Source organism: Microtus pennsylvanicus, chromosome 15, assembly GCF_037038515.1.
Source record: "Microtus pennsylvanicus isolate mMicPen1 chromosome 15, mMicPen1.hap1, whole genome shotgun sequence".
Lineage (NCBI taxonomy): Eukaryota > Metazoa > Chordata > Mammalia > Rodentia > Cricetidae > Microtus > Microtus pennsylvanicus.
In genome coordinates, this window is record NC_134593.1 from 9,080,413 (window position 1) to 9,097,137 (window position 16,725).

General features: G+C 42.4%; 1 protein-coding gene across 11 annotated transcripts in view; it reads right to left on the reverse strand.

Moving 5' to 3' along the window:
• The window catches only part of Ktn1 (kinectin 1), a 102,166-nt gene extending 85,662 nt beyond the window's left edge, over positions 1-16,504 (reverse strand). For 9 of the 11 annotated variants that reach the window (XM_075949731.1, XM_075949732.1, XM_075949729.1 and 6 more), the window contains exon 1: positions 16,378-16,504. The gene's annotated coding sequence lies outside the window, so the exon portion shown is untranslated. Of the gene's footprint in view, positions 1-15,741; positions 15,875-16,377 lie in introns of those variants that run through there. The other 2 variants (XM_075949723.1, XM_075949721.1) reach the window with 1 other exon arrangement.
• Between the last annotated feature and the right edge of the window lie 221 nt (positions 16,505-16,725).

The window sequence follows — 16,725 nt, forward strand, 5'->3', positions numbered from 1 at the left end:
CTTTGGAGCCTGTCCTGGAACTCACTCTGTAGACCAGACTGACCTTAAACTCAGAGATCTGCCTGCCTCTGCCTCCCAAGTGCTGGGATTAAAGGTGAGCCACCACCAACTGGCTGTTAAATGTATTCTTATGTTACCTCCACTACGTTGTAAAAAACGGAGCATGTGTAACACAGATATAGTTACTATGACACACTTATATTAAAGCAAATTGAAGCAAGCTAACCTTTGTATTTTTAAAAAAGATTTATCTTCGTGTGTGTGTGTGTGTGTGTGTGTGTGTGTGTGCGTGCACACCTGAATGTAGGTGTCCTCAAAGGCCAGAAGCATCGGAGTTCCTGGAGCTAGGATTACAGGTCTGTCACCTGACTTGAGAACCAAACTCAGGTCCTCTACAAGAGCAGCTCATGTTCTTAACCACAGAGCCATCTCCCCAATCCCAACTTATGCACATTTAATGTAAAATAAATGTAAGAATATTTAAGCTTTTTAACTGATGGTCTTGAGATGATTCAAGGAGTCAAATTCTGGGGGCTGGAGAGATGACTCAGAAGTTAAGAGCACTGACTGCTCTTCCGGAGGTCCTGAGTTTAATTCCCAACAACCACATGGTGGTCACAACCATCTGTAATGAGATCGGGTGCCTTCTTCTGGTCTGCAGGCATACATGGAGGCTGAACACTGTGTACATAATAAATTTAAAAAAAAGAAATTCTGAGGCTGATAATGGATCTACTGGTAGGCCTAACAGTCACAAAGCCCTGGGTTTGAGCTCCAGCACCTCATAAAAACCAAGCTTGGTAGTACAAGTCCCTAAGCCCAGCACTCTAAAGATAAAGCAGGAGCATCTTACATCCCAGGTTACCTCTAACTACATAGTGAACTTAAAACTAGCCTATTATACTTGAGATCTTTTTCTTAATTGAAGCAATCAATTAATATGTAAATGTGTTGTTTTTAAAGGGGATGGTCTAGGGATGTAAACAGTGGACAGAGTGTTTGCCTACCATACACAGAGCAGTTTGATTCCCCTCATGAACTGGGTATAGTGATACATGACTCTAGAATCCCAGAGTCAGGCCTGGTGCCAGGACAATAAGAAGTTCAAGTTCCCTGACACCAAGTTAGGCCAAAGAAGAAAAGAGCAAACACACAAACAAATTCTTCCTAAATGTAGAATCATTGTTCTTAGTTACTTTAGAACTTTGGTTTACTGAAATTTTTACAAACTTACAAATATTACCAGCTAAAATAAAGGTATCCAGTGTGATGATGCACACCTACAACCCCAGCATTTGGGAGACAAAGGTAGAAGGATCAAGAATTGAAACCCAATTTGGGCAGTGGTGGTGCACACCTTTAATCCTACCATTCAGGAGGCAGAGGCAGAACTCTTTTTGAGTTCAAGGCCAGCCTGGTCTACAGAGTCAGTTCCAGGACAGGCTCCAAAGCTACATAGAGAAACGGTCTTGGGGACTGGGGGAAGAGTTGAAACCCAACCTGAGCTACATGAGATCCTCCCTGAACATATATTAGTAATTTTTTGTTGTTGTTGTTTTTCAAGACAGGGTTTCTCTGTGGTTTTGGAGCCTGTCCTGGAACTAGCTCTTGTAGACCAGGCTGGTCTCGAACTCACAAAGATCCGCCTGCCTCTGCCTCCCAAGTGCTGGGATTAAAGGTGTGCACCACCACTGCCCGGCTCTGAACATATATTAGTAAAAGAGCCATTTGTCTGTGTTAATTGCCAAGCCAAACAGAATAACTGTATATCTAATCATAAACAGCTTTAAGCTTATTAAAATCAACTTTGTCTTTCAATTAACTTATAGCTCATTTTAAAACCAGCATTCTTAATTCAAGTTACACCAGCAATGACCCACATCTAAAGTTGAAACAGAACCTGAAAACAAAATAGTTCCACAGGCACAACAGAGATTACTCTGACTAAAAGTCACATTTCCACAAGCATTTTACTACAATAACATCTCGTAAATTCAAGGGGGTGGGGGGGAATCACATGGTAACTGTTTAATATTGTTCCTCCCTAACAACTCATCTAATTTGTGAGTCAATTAAACACTGTTTGCTGTGCCGGCCTGTGTTCAACTGAAATGTTCTTAAAGATTGGTGTTCAGTGTTTTATTTTTTTAAATATCCACAGGATATACAACTGTACTGGGCCACTGAGAGAAGAAAAATGAATGGTACACATTTCAAACTTTTACTTATCAGCAGACAGACACTAAAAGAGTAAACTAAACCTATACACCTATACATACATAGGCTTCCAGAGTCTTCCTCTGTGATCACGCTAACAACTTCCTTCAGATAGAAAGGAAGAGCAGCAAATGCTCACGGAAAGAGCCCAGTGTCAGAGCACAGAGCCTGAAACACTGCCCTCAGAGTTCTGCTCAGTTTTGACGGCCGTTTGCAGGGCCCACGGAGCTCAAGGAACAGTGCCGCCTTCCTTTGGATTTTCATGGACTCCCGCATGACCACACTGTCAGGACACATAGCAGCATCACATACAAACTGCAGACACCAAACACTCAGTGTCAAAACCAACTCAAAGTGTATCTATAAGAACTACAAGTACTTGGGGGTGGCTCAGTTGGTAGAGTGCTTGCTGGCACGAGATTCAATCCTTAGAACCACTTAAAAGTGGATGTGCTGGTACAAATTCAAAGCCAGCTTGGGTGACACAAGACTCTATCTAAAAAAGATAAAACAACAACTACAAATGCTGTGACTCTTGGTTAAATCCAGTTCTACTGAAGTCAGAAATCACGTCTTTAATTCCAACACTTGGGAGGCAGAAGCAGGGGGATCTCAGAATTCGAGGCAGCCTGGCCTACAGAGTGAGTCCAGGACACAGAGAAAACCTGTCTCAAAGAAAGGGCAGCGGATAGTGTTTCATAAATCAGGCAGAGTAGCACATCTTTAATCCCAGCACTCAGGAGACAGAGGCAAGTGGATCTTGAGTTCGAGGCCTGGGTACATAATGAGTTCCAGGACAGCCAGAGCAACTCAATGAAACCCACCGTGTCTTGAGCACAGTATTTGGGGGAGGGGAGAGATGTGTTACATATAATAAATTTAATAACTAAAGTTTAAAAGTCATGATGATTAAGATATGTTACATATAATAAATTCAGTAACTAAAACTGGTGATAGAGCACTGTCAGAATCACCTGCCTTAAAATATTGAGCTTTGACTTAAAAGATTACAAAATGTTCAATTCCATATTTGTAGCAGGTAAAATAAATGCTTAATACATAAGCATGGATTATATCCATTACTACACCTCAAACTCAAATTGTATCTGCAGGCGACAGGGTTACAGATTAAGGAGAAAAGATGGCAATAAAGGCCTAGGAACAAAATAAAAAGTGAACTCAAAAAAATAATGAACTAAATAATAAATTTACCATGTGAAGAGGTAATGGGAAAGGGGCTGAGACAAAGTTAATTGAGCTGTAGTTGACAGAAACACTATGATTAAAATTTTCTAAGGCCATAGTACGCAATTCATTATGTTTGAACTGGTAACAGAGACTAGACAGACTTGGCAAAATGACCGACGTAACCTCTTCCTTTCAGGTACAGAGTATTAATCACCTTTCTAAACTAACCACATGTGAATTTTAATGGATTCTATTCTGAATGCTGTAACAGCCAATAAATAGCAACTGAAATTTCTGTTAAGTAAATCAGAAGTGAAATTTTCACAGGATCACAAGAAATCAAGCCTAAATTCTGCTCAAGGCACAGTCCACACCAACTGTCATCTATATTTTACTCAAGCTAAATTTTTCACCAAAGTGATGAGATATACCTAGTGTTTCTTTTTCTACAAAAAAAAAAGTATACCCACTAATGTTTACAAATATTTCCCAGGTTCTTTCAAGGGAAAACATACATCTCTGCACAAAAACCTTGTTCTAAAATAAGAATCAAGGATTTCAACCCTGCAGTCCATTTAAAGAATTCCAAAAATATTAGCAATATAGAAGATGGAATTACTCAGTGGTAAAGCATGTGCCTGGCATGTGTGACTTCCACAGCACTCCAAACAGAAAAACTGGAGGGCAAGCTCACATGCTGTATTTCAGAGCACATATCATGAGTTACCTGGGAATCACCTTGCTGTTAAATGTGACTGAAGCCTACTCCTGCAGGCTGACACAGGAAGATCACCACCAGTCAAGACGCCAGCCTACACCACAGAGGGAGACCTGGCCCAAAGACATTTAAGTCTAAAAATAATTTTAAGAATTCCAATCAAACCACTTAACTGGCAAGAGTATATCTGTGCATACACACAGAGAAAAGTGTATTTCACTGTTTTCAATAGGAAAACAAATTATTTCAATGTGGAATATCTACAGAAATATTACACAACAGAGTTAAGACTGCAATATAGAAAAATACATAAAAGATCATTTATATTGAACGTAACAGTTACATAAACCAAGACTATGAATAAAAAAGAATCATTACATTTTTAAATAGAATGAAATCATAAATAGTTAAATTTCTTTCACATTAAAACAGAAATTTAAGTAATCACTTTTTTATTGTTTGTTTTTCAAGATAAGGTTCTTTTCTGTGTGGTCCTGACTGCCCTGGAACTGGCTCTGTAGACCAAGCTGGCCTCACACTCAAGATTCACCTGCCTGTTTCCTTTGGTTCTCAAAGCAAGACAGGGTTTCTCAGTATAACAGCCTGAGCTGTTCTAAAACTAGTTATAAAGACCAGGGTGGCCTTCAACAGACACAGAAAGATCCAAAACAAAAGTTTTTTTTTCTTGGGGGAGGAGGGGCGAGGTTCTAGACAGGGTTTCACTGTGTAGTCCTGGCTGTCCTGGAACTCGCTTTGTAGACCAGGCTGGCCTCGAACTCAGAGATCCACCTGCCTCTGCCTCCCGAGTGCTGGGATTAAAAGCATGCACCATCCACCACTGCTAGCCAAAGCAGTGGTCCTTGAACAACCCTTTCATAGGGATCGCATATCAGATATTTATATTACCATTCAAAACTAGTAAAATTAGTTATGAAGTAGCAACAAAAATAATTTTATGGTTTGGAGGGGGGTCACCACAACCTGAGGAACTGTATTAAAGGAGGTTGAAAACGACCTCCACTATTAAAGCTATGTGCCACCACTCCCTGGCCTCTGGTGGCAAGCTTTATTTGTTAAAACATAAACAAAATATTACTACAAGGAACTTAAAATTCCTTAACTATAAAGCAATGGCATGGGACAACTAACTGAATACAGCTTTAGAAAATGTGCATGTCAGGAGTTAGCCCACAGCATGCTCTGTGGACAAGGTAGTTAGCAAGAGCTGTGAGGTCTACACTGAGCAAGTTTATTACTACATCCTGGTAAAACAAGCTAGAATCGGATCACCAAGCCTAAATACTCTGCGTCCCGCACAGATCTCCACTGTATCATGCTTCCAGTCCTTTAAGACTGCAATACCTAATTTTATGTGGCTTTTTTTAAGCCAAAAGCATTTTTTTAGAAAAGTTTTTCGTTTATAGTCAGTATGCCATAGTGACACGCAATATGTATTACTGGTGGCCAAAATATCCAAAAGCAACACTCAGAAAAAGGAACATTGCTAGAGCTATCACAATGCCTGGTTTCAGCTTAAACTACAGAGCCCCAGCAACAAATACAGCATGGTACTGGCATAAAAATAACCATGGAGCCAATTTAAACATTCAGAAACAAACCCAAGCATGTATGGCCAATCGTCAACAGAAGTGCAAAAACACGTACTGGAGAAAAGGCAGCCTCCTTCTGTGCTAGGAAAACCAGACATGCAGAAGACTGAAGCTAGAGTCATCTCTCTCACCCTACCTGGAAATCCACTCACAACAAATCAAGAGCCTGGAACCCTTTCACGGCCAGCAGAGAACACGTCAAGATATAGGCACAGGCAATGACTATACATTACCCCAACAGCTCAGGAAGGACTAGGAAGTGACCAACGAGATTGCATCAAACTATGGAGCAAAGGAAACAGTGAAAAAAACATCTAAAAAGCCTCAAGGAAATCTCTACAGACTACTCATTTGACAGAGGACTAATATCTAGGACTTAGTCAATCACTTAAAAAAAAATTACACCAAAAGATGGTACTTGGGGGAGGGATATAATATAAACTATTTGATATAATATAAACTATTTGAAAATTTGTATGAGGGACTCTAGAAAGATAAAAATAGAATTATCATAGCCTGCTATACCACTCCCTAAGTAAATACTAAAGGAATCAAAACAGCACACAGTAAAGTTGCGCACACATCCATGTCTACTGCAACAATATTCATAACAGCCAAGTTTATGGAATCACTCAGGTGTCGATCAACTAAGAAAATGTAGCATATACCAGTAAAGAATTCTTTCAGCCATAAAGAAGAAAATCATCTTGTCTGCAGGACAGACAGAACTAGAGACAATCATGTGAGCAGAATAAAACCAGACAGAGAAAGACAAGTATCAAATATTTTCTCCTATGTAGAATAAAGGAAGAAAAACACATGAAATGTAGAAAGGGCACTACCAGGAAGAAGGGCATTACAGGGAAGGACACGGACAGATGAGGCATGAATATGATCCATGCATGACAATGTCACAGTGATAAACGCTGTGCTATGACAAATAGGATAGACACTAGAGTCGTTTTGGAAAAAGGAACTTCAACTGAGAAAATATAACCAGATAGGCCTGTGGGCAAGCCCATGGGGGTTGGTGATCATGTATGCAATGAAGAAGGCAGCTTGAGCAAGTCATAAAGAGCAAGCAGCCAACAGCACTCCTCCATGGCCTCTACATTAGTTCTTGCCTCTGGGCTCCTGCCTTCAGGTTTCTGCCACAATTTCTAATCTGATTTCCCTGGATGATGGACTATAATCTGTAAGATGAAACTGTCCTGTTCCTAAAGACACCCAGGACAAGTCTCAGTACCTGGGGCTCCTCCCAGCACTTCTCACCCGCCCTCATCCTAAACCTCTCCAGCCACTGGGGATAGGGCTTCCTTTCCCTTCCCCCCAGACTCTGATCCCTCTGTAACTCAGCCATTTTGGCTACATGCACTCTTGGCTCCCATGCACTCTCTTGGCCCCTTGGTTCCTCTGACTCTCCCTTCCCAAAGCCTGGTTTAGTCTGCTGGCCATGGTCAGTCTGGACCCTTCCAGATGCCTCTGGCTGTTTGTTCTCTACATCATATCTACAATAAAAAGCCTCCTCAACCACACCCGGGAGAGGTCCATTCAAAGCCGTCCTACCCACACTTGAGACTCACGGTATTGACTCCAGCAACAGAAGTCCTGGACAAAAAGCACTCAATAGGAAAAAGTGACTTCACAAATAGGAATTAGGATTTCTGCAAAATAAAAAGCAATCAAAAATTTAAAACTAATAAATGATTAAAAATAGTTTCAAAAGCCTGGGTATGGTGGCACCAACACATAGAGGGCTAATTCAGGCAGACGGACAGATTGAGGCCAGTCTGGAATAGAAAGTATGAGCCTGTCAAGGACATCCATTAACTTGCCTTCAGTTAGATTAGAGGAGAGACACAGTAATGGAATACAACCACTTACAAGACAAGGTCACCTTGTAAATTAAGAGAAGCCTAAAATAACTATGTATTTTGCAAGATTCCATAAATGAAAACAAATTACTTTACACACGCATAGACACACAAAGAATAAAAGTAAATATTTTCTTTTAGTAATTAAAAAAAAAGTCGGGCGGTGGTGGTACACACCTTTAATCCCAGCACTTGGGAGGCAGAGGCAGGTGGATCTCTGTGAGTTTGAGGCCAGCCTGGTCTACAAAAGCTAGTTCCAGGATAGGCTCCAAAGCTATAGTGAAACCCTGTTTCAAAAAATAATAATAATAATTTAAAAAAAAAAAAACACTAAACCAGGTATGGCAGAGCACTCCTAATTCCAGTGCTCAAAGCACAGGGAGGCTCATCTCTGTGACTTCAAAGCTGGCCTGATCTACACACTGACTTTTAGATCAGTCAGGGCTATACAGTAAGACCCTGTCTAAAAAACAAGCTAACTCAAGGAAATCCAAATAGATTACTGAAAGTTATTTCCCATCAGTAGAGCAAAGACAAGATCATTTACATTAAATAAAAACATCCAGGGTGGATGGTGGTGGCGCTCGCCTTTAATCCCAGCACTTGGGAGGCAGAGGCAGGTAGATCTCTATGAGTTCGAGGCCAGCCTGGTCTACAAGAGTTAATTCCAGGACAGGCTCCAAAGCTACAGAGAAACCCTGTCTCGGAAAAAAAAAATCCGAGAGGCTCAGGTACCTGATGACGCTGTGGAAACTTATGAACCAGGGCCCTGCTAGACAAGCAGAGCACTAGAGGCCTTACCCAGCTTCCGGCTCTCCTGGCTTCCTGTATACACAGGGGTGTGATCTCCCGCTTCCTGCGGCCACACCTTCCCTTCAGAACCCACTCCACCTTTTCTTCCCTAACTTGTTTTTGTTTTTTTGGGTATTTTGGGTTTTTTTTGGTCAAGGTATTTTATTGATACACAAGTACCTGACACCACCCAAGCCTGCCCACTGCAAGTCTGATTCCTTGATTCCCTGGTGGAAGGACATACAATTCCAGTCAGCTTCTTTCTTTTGCTTTTTTTTTTTTGTTTTTTGTTTGTTTGTTTGTTTGGGGGTTTTTTTTGGGGGGGGAGGCTTTTTTGGTTTGGGTTTTTTCAAGACAGGGTTTCTCTGTGTAACAGGCCTGGCTGTCCTGGAATTTGCTCTGTAGACCAAGCTGGAATTAAAGGCATGTACCACCACAGCCCAGCGTAATTTGTTTTCTGACCTCTGCTCATGCACTGTGGCTCATGTACCCACACATACACATCGTAACATTCTAAATAAATCCAAAGTTTTATAAGTAGAAAGCAAAGTACTCAAAACCTGATAAAATAATGAGTTGCTTTTCTACAAGCTAAAGGCTTACAAATACACTACATTTGCCAGATTTACGAGATCTTTAAAAAAGACTGATATAAACCAATTTGTGAAAGATAAATAACATGCACTGAAGAAATGGCTCAGCAGTTAAGTGCACCAACTGCTCTTCCAGAGGACCCAGGTTCAATTCCCAGCACTCATAGCTGCTAACATCAGTCTGTAACTACAAGATCTGACACCCTCACACAGACATACATGTAGGCAAAACACTGATGCAAGTAAAATAAAAATAAATAATTTTTTAAAAATGTAATTAACACAAAAGACAATATAAACGAAGCACTAACCTTACCTGAAATGACCATCAAAATGCAAAATTTTACCTAAAACCGTATTCTACTAATCAGACTGGCTTGTAGGGATTTTCTTCCCCCTCCCCACTTTCTGGTTTCTGTGCTGAGTCTCAGGCAGGCACCACACCATGCCCACACAGCCACATATGTATTTCCCAAGCCACCTCAGTAACACTAAGATAAGCAAACTGAAACACTGTAACACCTTTTTTAGTTGGGCAACCAGGGCAAAAGAAAACCAGGTGCCATGAGAATGGGACTCACTTCCCTGCCAGCGGCACTATACACAAATGGGCTTATTGTGGGCTAGAGGTCAGGAAACCATCAGAAAATTACATTTAAAAGTATTATCACCTTTCACTAGTGTTGGTAAATATTTAAAGGCATGGACTGGGAAGAAAACTTTCACAATTACTAGTTTGAGTACAATTAATTCAATCACAAGAGAACTTTGGAAAGGCATAACAAAATATAAAAATAAGACTGGCAAGATAGTCAGTGGATAAAGAGGCCTGCCACCAAGCCTGACAACCTGAGTTCAATCCCTAGAACCCATGTAATTAAAGAGGAAAACTGACTGCAAAAAATTTTTCTCTGGCCTCCACACACCTGCATACACATGTACACCCGTACACCTGTACACCCGTACACCCACACACACACACAAACACACACAATAAATAAATAAATACATAAATTTAGTAAGTACAAAAATAATGTGTCCTATTCAACAGAAATTTTCTTTCCTGGTGGTTCATGCTAAGGACACTCTCTCAGGTGGGCAAACTCAAGGGTGCTCACTGATTCGTGCTTACGATCTAATCTGTAGTCTACACTTGAATTCTGACTTTAACGTCAGTCCACAGCAAACTCCCAGCAGCCTATGTAAGGGAAGCAGAGTTGGAAGGCCGGCACACAGTGGACTCCAGCACAGACAGCTGTGCGAAGAGCACACAGAGAAAGTGCTCCTCAGACAGACTAGGCACAAGTCCTGACAAGGCCTGCTCTAAGATGTTTACAATCTTTCACATTTCATATGGGCGTGGGGTTTGATATTTCAAACTACTTAACTATCTATACTTTCTTAAAGAATTCTACATAACTAATGAAGCAAAACATGCATACAATTCTCAAAACAGCCCTACACTGTAGGGAACTACTAAGGAATCTCGTAAGCAAACACAGCTTACAGCTGGAAAACTAAAAACCCGACACAGTGCAGAGTTTGCAGAGAAAGAAACCATCGCATGAAAGAAGAAATCACAAAGTCAACTTCAGGAACAGAACTATGAGAAAGCACAGAAACTTTGGAAGAAAAATGCAAGAATATCCTCATACTTTTGATCTTAATACAATCTCAGGATACAATGTATAAATCACCAAGGAAAATAATGATACATTAAAACTACTAGTTTTAATACAGTCAACATAAAAAATGACAATAAATCAAAATGCAGCAGAAGTTATTTGTAATACATAATCGGCCATGAATTAGTTTTCAGGTCATACAGCCAGAAAGAAAGAGCCAATGGGAAAATCAACAGCCATTTGTTAAGAAACCGAGACAAGAATGCCCAACAACTACAGAAAGCTACAGACAGGCACAATGATGTAGCTGGTCTCTAAAGTCAGCAAGCAGGGAGGTCCTGAGTTCAAGGTCAGTCTGAGCAACCTGTCACAGAAAGAAAAAGCAATCATACAAAAGTTAAGTACCATGACTACAAGGTTTAAGTGGAAAAGGGAAGCTTCAAATAAATTCATACAAAAAGAGTCCCACTTACAGAGTTCAAAAGGAACAAAACAAAAAAAATGGCTTAGGAACAAAACATATATGCAAGTTTTAAAAAAGGCAAAGACCAGCTGGGCAGTGGTGGCACACCCTTTAATCCCAGCTTTTCTGGAACTCAGTATGTAGACTAAGCTGTCCTCAAACTCACAGAAATCCACTTACTTGCTCTCCCCCAGACCTAGAGTGCTGGAATTAAAGGCACGCGCCACTTCATCTGACTAAAGTGCGTAAGTATTTTAAGTCCTTATTTTAATCCATTTTTTAAATTAACCAAGGTCATCTTATACAGAGTGGCACTCAGTCTCCACCACAGTGTAACATTATTCCCTCACCAAAGGTCTCCAGAGCCCCCACACCACTCTCTTCTGTCCCCTGAAAGCTCCTAGGAAAGAAACAAACTAAAAGCCACAGGTATCCGTCAAAGAAAGGAACTGCAGGATACAGGCTTAATTAATTCATGTGACAAATTCTTACTTAGCACCTATTATAGCCAGGCAATGCCTTAAACACTTAGGTTAAACAAAGGAGTATCAGTTGTAATGGCATCTAGTTATAATCCCATACTGGGGAGAAGACAAGAAGGTTGAAAATTCAAACCAACCTGGGTTACATAGCAAGTTCAAGGTCAGACTGAGCTATGATGATTCGCTCCCAAAATAAATACATACATAAACAAGCAAAATAAATAAAATACCTGTTCTGTTAAAAGTTGTATTATAGTATGTGTTTGAGGGTAGAAGAAATAATAAACTCAATTAACAGGGAAATTATACAGCATGCTAGAAGGCACAAGGGCTTAAAGAGAAAATGTAACAGTACAAAAACCAGAACACAGCACAGAGACTAGAAGTAGGGGGTATCGTTTTAAATAAAATAGGCATTAAAAATGACACTTGAATAGCAAAGGAGGTAAGAGAGTAAGTCACAAAAATATCTTACGGGGAAAGTGATAGAAGGGTAATAGTAATAGATCACCTACAGACCGTAAGCCAGGCAGCAGGGGTGGGGTTAGCAGTTAAATTGAGGCAACAAGGGAACTGAGAGGGAAAGCCCAGACTGTGTAAGACCTTCCAGGCTGTAAGGGCTACTTCTGAAAAGGGATATGCTCTGCTGCTGCAAAGACTGGGGAGCTAGAACTGACGCAAGGAGGCCAGTTAGGAGGGCAACTTCAGCTGTCTAAGCGGGAGGCGAGTTCCTTGGACTGGGCCATTAGCAAAGCAGAGCGACTGGATTCTCATCGTGTTGTTAGGACAAGAAAAATCAGAGCATGTCAAGCATCAAACAGATGAGCAGAGATAACGCCAACAATCTTTGCCAGACCATTAGATGGATGGCATCAGCTGTAAAGGGGTTCAAGCATGGGAAGAAGCAGATAGAGAAGAAACAGGGAAACTCAGTTTGAGTGGAAAAAAGACCTAACACTGTCTAAGTGCAGAGGGAAATCAGACTAGACATACAAACAGCTATTTGAGCCATGACACTGGATGAGACTGCCAGAAAAACAGAAAGAGAAAATGAATCAAGGATTAGACATATCCTTTTACAGGAAGACCAGTAAAGAAAAAGTGCACATTAGTGAGATGGAACCCAATACGCAGAGAATCCTGGAAGAAAGGAGTACAAACAATTGCAACAATTAGTGAACAAATCACTTGGCTGAAATCAGACTTAACGTGTAGTTAAAAGTTCTCAATTCTTCTGTAGTAGTTAAATGATGAGCAATACAACACTTGCCTACCATATGCGGGGCACGGGGTCAGTCCTCAGTGGGGGAGGGGGGGGGCATAAATGATATGCACAGCAGCAAAACCTGGCTTAAAGAGCTGAGCAATTCCTATACCTTTTCTGGGAATGTTATATTTCCAATCAGAATCGCTACCAAAATTTTTTTTTTTATTGAAAGTTTGTCTGGCTTCTTCATATATAAAAGCAATTAAAAGCCCACAGGAGTCAGGTGTACTGCACTAGAGGCAGCTGCAGAGACAAGGATCTCTGAGTTCAAAGCCAACCAGGGCTATACAATGAGTACCTTTGTTTTTTGTTGTTGTTTTTGTTTGTTTGTTTTAGTACCAAAGTGTTACATTAATTTATTTTATAAACTTTAATTTTAAAAATTGCAAATAAAAACATCAAACACCAAAATTCACCAGACCCAAAGTATATACAACTTAATGAGCTTCTATACAGTTAGGATTGACATTCAAAATGGAAGTTATGAAGCTATACATTAATTTTACACTTTCAGTGCCTATCTACCACCAAAAATAAAAAAATCCTTGTCAGAATTAGAACTAGAGAAGCAACTGGCCTCATAACCTCAATCATAACTCATGTCAATCACCTGCACTATCCTTCCTCATTCCCATATTTAGACTTCCTTGTTCTTTTGCCTTCATGTTGTTTGTACATACATGAGCACTGTTTCACATACGGAATAGGTATTATAGGCTAGACTACGCTTACGAGAGAGAACATTCAGTTATTCCTTTCTGGGATTGTATGGCCTTAATTACTAGTATATATTCCAAGTCTATCAATCTTCCTGCAAATTTTTGACAACATTTCTCCTTAGAGCAGGGCAGCATTCTGTTTTATACAGAGACCTATTTTTCATTATCCACTCACTGTTGATAGACAACTAGGTTGATTCCAATTCTTTGCTATAATGAATAAACATGGGGGTACTACTACCTTTATAGTAGAGACTAGACCCTTTAACAAACTCGGGGTACAACTATCTCTATTGTAGAGACTAGACCCTTTCTTTTAAAGGTGGATGAGGGGACAGTGTTAAAAGCTAAAGCTCACAATCTTTTTTTATTTTTATTTTGGAAACAGGGTCTTACTATGTGACCTTAGTTGGCACCTGTCTCTGGCTTGTGCTGGGATTAAAGACCCCATCATACCCAACAGTATTTTTTCAAAGTGAAAAGGATTAAAAGCAACTTATTACACTGTCAGCTCTTTCAAAGACACTGTAAGCACCAATCCATTCACATGACAAACACTTGCAAATTATGACTTTTCTCTTCCAGACTTTAGAGATAGCGGAGTTAAGCAAACTCTTTAGTTCATGGCACCTTTATTAAATTTCTATGTATAGTTCATACTTTTAGAACAATTTCCCCTAGGCACTTCCACAAAAATTACATCTTTTTTATCAGAACACCCCAAATAATGTTCCTAAGAACTGAAGCAACATGAAGTTTATAAATAAGCAATCACTGTCACCTCTAGACAGTTGCTTCTAAGAAGCCTCTATGCATACTTCGGATTTGCCTTCAAAGTTCTTTCCAAACACACAAGCACCTACAAGGTTACTGGCAAACACCTAAACAACCATGAGTAGCGTGGCCATTTCCTGCACTTCCTTACTACCCGTACGTCAGATTCATAAACCAAACCGTCCTGGAACCATTATGTTTACTACCAAGTAGTGAAAAACCTTTTTAATCAAAATTTTGCTATAAAAAAAAAAGCATAGAAGTAACAATACATATCCCAGGGCCAGAGGTATCACTCCAAAGTACAGTGTTTGTCAGGCATTCTCAAGATTTTGGTTCATCCCAAAGCACCCCTCCCTGCAAAAACAATACATCCTCCAAATGTTTCAAGGAAAATTCCAGCTAAAAGCTGACCAACAACCAATCTTAATGTTAAGCCTCAGAATATGTCTCTACTCTTTAGGTGTTTAGAAAAACCTAACAAAAGAAAATCAAAACCTACAAACTAGCAAGTCTGTGAACCGCTTGAGTGGAGAGGGTTTGGGATATATTTTGATTTTGTTTATCGGGTTCTGTTTGTTTAGGGGGAACTACAACAGAGGAGACATGGGGGGGGGAATTACAACAGACTGCTAATACTTAGGGAGGACACAGAAATAACCCAATGCAATAAAAAAAAGAAAAAAGAAACTAATGCCTCTTCATAATGCTGACAATGAATCAAGAAAGGATAAACCGAGTAGCCTTTATGACATTGAAGCGTTTAAGACATTTGAGGCATTTTTTCCAATAGGTCCCGTTATATTTGAAGTTTCAGTGTGTCTCTCAGTAAAGTAGAACACCTTATTCTCTAAACGCATCTGATACTTAAGACACTTTATGTCTACTGAGGGCAACAAAATTAAGAGATGCTTCTAATTCAAAGTAGGCATGGGAAAGAAACCTACATAATTTAAGCCCGGCTATTTCAAGTAAAATCCATTTTTAAAAGGTATGGGGGGTGGGCTTATTTATCAAATATGAACAGTTCTTGTGGGACATACAAAATACAGGTCATCCAGAATGCTCCAGCTCAGCCCAAGGGAAGAGTATCTCAAGTCTCAAGCCACAGTGGAGCCGCTGTTGCCGCTGGTCTCTGGGTGAGGTGGGCAAACATTCAAATGACCCTAAGTCATCTGCTAACTACACAACGCAGTGTCTAGTCCACCTTTGGGGTGTTCCCCTTTCCCTGCGTGTGGGGTGTAAATTTCTCAAAACACCCTACAACTCTGAACTGTTCAGCCGTGGCTTTTGGAGATAGGCTTACTCCAGTAGCTGCTTGGGAATCCGCGTGTAGCAGAGGCCCCGCTGTTAGAACCCCGTTTTCCTCCTCCTCCCTCCCCAGGACCGGCTGACACTAGCAATAGCCCACTTTCCAACCTGATCGCGGTGCAGCCGGACAAAGGAGAGGACGCTGCTCCCCCTCGAGTCCCGGTCTGAGGTGGCCGGACTCTGCTCCCTCACCCCCCGCACGGGGCCCGGTTCGGGACGCCCCACATCCCATTGTTGGGACTGAGGCGGACACACCCCTGGGAGGGAGGGGAACTTCCCGGGTTTCCCCCAACTCCGCGCACCGGGCGGTGGGAGGGGCCGCGCTCCGGGACCGGCGGGAGGCGAGCGGCTCCGGCGCGGCGTAACGCGTGGCCCGGCCGCGGCCCAGGGCGCCCGGGGCGAGGCGCTCCCTCCGTCCACCTTCCTCAGAGCCTTAATCCGCCCGCCCCTCCCGGGGGCCCGCGGGCACGGCTAAAAATAGGCTCCACGGTCACCCCGCGGCCCGAGCGGCCCGAACTCGCCCTCGGGAGGCAGCCCCGAGTGCAGGCGGTGGCGGAGCACGGGTTGGGCCTCGCGGCCCCGGGGAGGCCGAGGCGGAACCCGGGAGCCCGACCCCGCAGGCGGAACCAGAGCGGGCCTGCGGCGGCGCGGCCTGGGCGGACGCTGCAGACTGCGACCCCCGGGCCGAGGCCTACCAGGCGGACGCGCCCGAGCGCACGGAAGCCCCCGCGCCCCGCTCCTCACCCTGTACAGCCGAGAACCGGGCCGGGACGAGCGGCGCGGGCTCCACCGCCGGGTCAGCGCGCTCCAGGCCCCGCCGCAGCAGCTCAGGTGCCGTCGCGCCGCCCCGCAGGAAACGGGCGGCTTCGGGGCGGGGCGGCTCCGCACGTCCGGGCGTCGCGGCCAGATCGGCCTCTTAAAGGGACAGGCCCGCGCGGCCGGCGACCTCGAGACGCCCCGCCGCCCTGCGGAGACGGCGCCCCTCAGCCTGGAAGTCTATGGAATCCCTTCATCGACTCAGCGCTGTTCTTCCTCCCCGCCCCCCCCCCCAGTCGGCCATGGTCTCACGTGACCCTCGCACAAGCGTACCAC